Source organism: Saccopteryx bilineata, chromosome 6, assembly GCF_036850765.1.
Source record: "Saccopteryx bilineata isolate mSacBil1 chromosome 6, mSacBil1_pri_phased_curated, whole genome shotgun sequence".
NCBI lineage: Eukaryota > Metazoa > Chordata > Mammalia > Chiroptera > Emballonuridae > Saccopteryx > Saccopteryx bilineata.
In genome coordinates this window covers 160,369,366-160,375,779 of record NC_089495.1, presented here as the reverse complement: position 1 = coordinate 160,375,779, position 6,414 = coordinate 160,369,366, and positions in this window count along the sequence as shown.

The following is a 6,414-nucleotide window of genomic DNA, read 5'->3' as shown; positions in this document are numbered from 1 at the left end:
GGCTTCGTCTTCCAGATGGCCGGTGCATCTGACCAGTAACAGTCAGAAATGATAAAACCAGGCATCCCTGCTAAGCCCCATGCAGGACTGTCCCGTATTACATGGCAGGATGGGCCACCCCAGGAAGCCTCCCTAGGACACCAGCTGGGTTGGGGGGAGGGAGAAAGGTAGAGAGGGGTTGGAATCCCAGGGGGCTTGAACTTTGGGGAGACTGGGGTCCAGGGAGGAGGAGCCTGCATTTCCATGGGAGCCCAGAGGTGATCTCATTCAATAAGATAGCTCAGAGCCTCCTCACTCAATAAGAACTTTGATCCCGCCTAACCAGGTGGTGGTACAGTGGATAGAGTGTAGGGCTGGGACGCAGAGGGCCCAGATTCAAAACCCTGAGGTTGCTGCTTGAGTGCAGGCTTATCCAGCTTGAGTGTGGGCTTACCAGCTTGAGCGTGGGGTCACTGGCTTGAGTGTGGGATCATAGACATAACCACATAGTAGCCGGCTTGAGCCCAAAGGTTGCTGGCTTGAGCAAGGGGTCACTCGGTCTGCTGTAGCCTCCCATCAAGGCACATATGAGAAAGCAATCAACGAGCAGCTAAGGTGCCGCAGTGAAGAATTGATGCTTCTCATTTCTCTTCCTTCCTGTCTGTCCCTATCTGTCTTTCTGTCTCTGTTACAAAAAAGAAGAGAAAAAAAAGAACTTTGATCCCTCCCACGGGGAGAACAGAGATCTTTTCCTTTCAGCACCTTCCAATCCCCTCGCCTTGCTGTGCCTGGCCCCCTGTCCCCTCACCTTGAAGGAGGCAGGATGTATTTCCTTCCCTCCCCTCCCAGCCGCCACCCCCTTGCTTCTGCTTCTTCCCAGAGGCAGTGAGTGCCGCTCCTTACACAGACTATGTCTGTAGCCACATGGCTCAGGTTGCTCCTGTGAGTATCAGGTGGAGGGAGAGGGGGAGAGGGAGGGGGGCAGGGCCCCGGGGTCCTCATTGCCTCATTGCTACCTGTCCCCCTTCCTTCGTGCTCCTTGCTGTGCAGATAGAGCTCCAGGCCTGGCCAGAGTTGGTTGTGGTGCAGCTTGGGGGAGCCCTGGACCCAGGACTGTGCCCTGCAGGTTCCCTTGCTTCTGCAAACCCCTTACAGGGCCGAGCTGGGGCCGAGCTGCCTGCCGTGTTCAGCCGGGCCTCTCAGTTTACAAACTCAGGGTGGGGCGGGCAGAGGACTTGACCCCTTCGCCATCTCCTTACCCACCCCATCCAGCCTCACCCAGTTTTCCAAGAGACAGGTGGTAAAAAGTCTTGGGCGAGATGACACGATGCTGGTGTTTGGGATGTGTGTGTGAACTCTCCCCCTGAATCTTCTTCAGAGCCGGTGAAACCTGGGCAGTCTGTGCACTCGGAACTGAGGGCGGCAGGACGACGAACAAAGTGCTCCTGTGACGGAAAGCACAGCCCAGCTTGGAACCCCTTCCGGCGGGAGCGCACCCAGGAGCCTTTTGAAAACCCCGCTTCTGACAGCCCTTCCCCAGACACAGGGCTCTGGCGGTGGCACCGGCGAACGCACAGTGGAGCCTCTGGAGGAGAAGACAGGCAGAGAGGTGGGGGGGATAATTAATAATCACTGTTTTCTCCTTCTGGCCTGTAGCTCTGCCAAAGCAGGGCTCCCACTCTGCAGGGACCCTGCCCCTCTGCTGACACCTAGAGGGTCCCAGGCCCAGATGCTATCTGCTCATTGTCATGGGCCCACTTGCAAAACAGAGCCGCTCCTGGGCTCTCCACCCTGTCCCGCTTCACGCACCTGGCTGTTCTGTCCCAGGTTGCTCTGGTGCCACCTAGAGAAAGGGGTGGTTCGGTCTCACTGGGTGCCCTTGTCACCAGTGTTGAACTGATAGGAAACCAGGCCAGGCCGTTCTACCCACAAGGCTGTGAGAGCAGGGGTCCTCTTGGGAGTTCCCTAGTTTTAAAAGAAAGAGATGGCAGTGGCCAGGGGGGTGGACTTCCTGGAGAACACCAGTCACGGGCTAAGCAGTAATTACAGAAGAACGGCAGGCCAGCGGGGCTCAGCCTCGAAGAGCTTTCTGCTGGGTCCCGTCCGCCCCGATCTGAGGGGAAAAGCATAGATACCGGAGCAGCAGGGGATGGTTCCCAGCACCCCCTGTCCCAGCCCCGTCAGCCCCCATCCTGTTCCCTTTGAAGTAATCACAGGGTAGGCCTGGCCTGGCCTGGCTGGGTTGCCATTGCAACTGCTCTAATTTCTTTTAATCCCAGTGTTCCTTCCTAAAGGGACCTCCCCAGCCCCCATTCCCCCCTGCAATGTGTTTTAATTGTAATAACTTCTGGGTTTGGGGGAGGTAATGACCGTGTGTGGGGAGCCAGTGTTGGCCTGGCTCCATCCCCAGAGCTGCCCGCCCAGCTGCGCCAGGCAGTCCTCTGCCTCCCAGCAGGAGTCCTGGAGGAGCCGGGGGCGGCTTGGGCAGGGGCTGCCAAGGGGCCTCTGCGGCTGGGCACTAACGAACACAGGCGGGGCAGAGGGAGCCTTGGCCCTGCCGTGTCTGTGTCCTGAGGAGGTGTAGGGTCCACTGGCCCTCGCCCTCATCTGCAAGCTCTCCCTGGCCTCCATGCACACCTTGAAGGGAACCCATGGACCATTACTCTGCTCCAGGCCCCGGCCAACTGCTTCAGTGATGGGACCCTGAAATTGCCTGGGGTCTTGTTAGGATGCAGTTTCCAAGGCTTGGTGAGGCTCAAGAACCTCTATTTCCAGCCAGGTCCCGGGGGACGCATGTGCCGACTGGCCACAGACCACACCTTCCGTAGCAAGAGTGTCTAGAGTGTCCCTGTCCAGCAGCACTCTCTGCGGAGATGGAAGTGCCCCAGGCTTGCGCAGTATAATACACGAACTAGCCCCGTCCACGGGAGGCTATTGAGCCGTTGGCATGTGCAACCATGGGAGGGACTTCTGCATCTTATTTAATGTTCATTCGTGTAAGTTTAAATAGTCACAGGAAGGCTGGTGGCTGCCATATTGGAGAGCACAGAAGTTCCACTGGCCAGTGCCAGCCCAGACTTGGCTCGAACTCTGTCAGCAAAGGGAGCAGCTTAGACGGAGCCACCTGGTCACCGTGATGCCTGAATCTGCTCCGGGGACCCCTCGCCTCTGTCTCCTACACACAGTACTTCTCTTGGATGTCTGTCTGTCCTGCTTAAAATGGGCTGCTGAGGAGTGAGCCTAAGACTTGGTGACTGGCTTGGCTTAGAAATTAGAACCTGGGGTGTGACCGAAGCCTGTTCTATCTGCCCAGACCCAGCCTTTCTGGGGAGCCAGTTACAGTCGAAGCAGCACTGACGTGCCTGGAGCCACGGAAGCTGTCACAAGCGGCCTTATAACTGCTCGTTCTCTCCTAATTACAGCAAGAAACAGTTTTCAGTGGATGTAATAATGATGAAGATGCATTCAGTCCATGTCTGCTGCTACCAGAGCCTCCCGCCTCCCGGCCGTGGCTTCCCATTCACATGCTGAAATATTAGATCTTCAGTTGGGAGTTCAACAGCAAAATCTTTCTGAAATTGTGTGTGTGTGTGTGTGTGTGTGTGTGTGTGTTTTCTTCTAATTTAATGTGCCAGACAAGCCTCCCGGTAATTAAAACCAGAAACAAGGACCAGACTTAGAGATTTGAAGGCTGTAAAATTCTAGCACAGGTTTATGTAAAGCAATTAAAAAGGGAGTTAAAAATTGTTAAAAAATTAAACACTAATTACTTTTTTTCCCCCTCTCTCCTCTTGTTTCTGCTGAGCTGTTTTGGCCGTGGAGCTCGAAAAAAAAGATATAAAAAGGAGAAAGTTTTGCCTCGTTGCTGTAAATTGTGTTCAACAAATGCTTCTTTGCATTTTGCAGCTGAAACCATCTGCTGTCAATTAGCCTAAATCATGCCTTTTCAATTAAACTGGCTTAGGGAAGTCTGGTAGCGAACGGGGTGTGTATGCGCACGCAGGGAGGGGCCGTGGGGTGGTTGTGGGGGGCGGGAGGAGGGTGAAGTCTGATTTCAGGCTGCGAGGTGGAAATATCTTTTAAAAGGTGTGATCCTGTTTTAGCGTTTTCCATATAAAACGGGGCATTATTTGCTGTGCTTCAGGGAGGGTGGGAGCAAAGTTGAGGAGGTGAGCCCTGAGAATTGCGAGAGAATTAATTCTCAGGAGCCCCAGCTCTAGGGCAAAGCAGCCTGGCGCTGAGCGTTCCACCCACCAGAGGGGGTCGGGGGCTCTGAGACCACTGTGTTATGGGCATCTAAGGAGCAGGAAAGAGGGTTGCCACCGGGGGCCCTTGGGGGCCACAGACAGGGGTTTCCTCGGAGGGAGGGACAGTGGGGTTGAATACAGGACACATTCTGGCAGAGGCCAGCAAGGAAGGAGGGAGGGGAAGACGCTAGTATTGTCTTTCCAAACAAAATGTACTTTCAACACCCTGAGACGGTCTGGACGTGGCCCAGGACAGAAGTGAAGGAGGGTCCCCCATCTCTAGGGACCTTGCGGAGGTATCTGCATTTGACTCACGCTCCTTCTAGAGCTCCCTGGGCCACACAGGCTCTGGCTCCTGGTGGGGGAAGGTCGGGTTGAGTTGTAGCTCCCCCGGAGCCCAGGGCCCTTGAGCCGAGAAGCGGCTGGACTGGAGTATTTGTGTGTCTTTGCACGTAGGGGGACCCCTCTCCGTGCTCATGGGCCCATTCCTGGCTTTCCAGCCTGGGTTTCCCGTACTTCCGGCTTCTGGCTCCTCCCCAGCTTCTCAGGTGGGGTTGCCCCTGAGACTATGTGATGTTCAGGGTGGTCGTTTGGGGTGCCTGAGTTTGATGTCATGTGGCCTCCTCTCCCTCGAAGAAGAATAACCAGTTTGCCTTAACTGGACTGGGATTGAGGAATTTGCATCCTCTCCTCCTGCCCTGTTCACAGTGGGAGGGGGCGGTGAAGTGTGTGGTCTGTTGATGACTGTTTATGTTCCCTCGCCCAGCCCTCCTCCTGCAGTCGGACTCCCTCTGCAGCACTGCCTTGAGCCACCGGCAACCTGCAAAGAAACCTGCTCCCCGGCTGGCGCTGAGAGGCGGGGCTTCGGCGCAGGAAGGAGCTAGGTCTCTGAGATTCAGGGTGTCATTGTTACTAAAATAATAATAGATAAAAATGTATCAGACACTTACAACGTGGAAGCACTTTACATTTTACATAGGATCTCTCATTTCAGCCTCACGGTGAAGATCCATAGCACTATTTTGCATATGAGGAAACTAAGCGTCAGAGAAGTTAAGATATTTGCCCAAAGTCACGCAGCATGTAAATGCAGAGTCAGGATTTGGACCAGGCAGCATGGTCCCCACCTGCACTGCACACTGCCTCTTGGGATAAGGTGGCTTCTGAGAATGTCCATGCGCAGAGGGAGTAGAGGCAGGACATCTACTGCCTCTACTGGAGGCTGCCGTCATATCTGTGTGTTGAGAGTCGTGGGGGTGATGGATGAGGTACCTGGCTTTGTACCCTAGCTGTGCCACATTCTGTCTTTGTAACCACCACAAAGTCACATGTTGTCTTGGTCCATCTTTGAACTGGGTGAAGCCCGCCCTCCCTGGAAGAGTGACATTTCACATGTGCTGAGTGTGCCCAGTGTGAAGATACTCCCTAAAACTTGGGCTCTTTGCCTTCCTTCCTGGTGGCCTGCTTCCATGGAGCTTGACCTGGTTTCTTTCTGGCCCCTGGCCTGTGTGTTTCTGCAGGATACAGTTACGGGTCTCTTTCCAAGTGATTCACTCTCAGCAAGACCCGGGTGGGACGCCATCCACAGAGCAGGCCAACACCCCGATGGGCTGGGCCAGGGTACCCGTCCAGGGACTCCACCTAGTTGAGCCATCTTCTCCCCAGGAAAGGCCACCTCCAGACCCTGAGGGGCCCTGCCCTTTGTGGCAGCTAGAAGGAAAGATTGAGGCCAACTCCACTCCTGTTCCCAGGCCACAGCTTCTTCAGGCTGCCTGGTGCCCCGCTGGTCGGGCAGAGGAGGGAAGGGCCTCGGGCCTTGGTCCAGAGCAGCCCGGCAGGCCCAGCCATGCAGGCTGTCCTCATCTGAGCCCCTGTAATCCGATGGCTGAGGGCAGTGATCCGTGACTAGGCCTTCCAGGAGCCGCGCTGAGCCAGGCACCAGTGTTCCCAGCAACCTGCAAGGGTGGTGGAGAGGTTGCCTCCTGGCTCCACTGAGCTGGCAGGATGTGGGAGATGGATCCAGGGGCCAGAAGCTTCAGTTGGATGCACAAAGGTGCCCAGGCTCCTGGGAGGTCCTCTCTGGGTCACAGGAAGGAGGGTGTGAGCTGACGGAGGGGAGGAATGCGTGGTGGACGCAGACTGGATGACCTTGGGGAGCCCACTCTGCAGGAGCTTCTTCCTTCCAGTC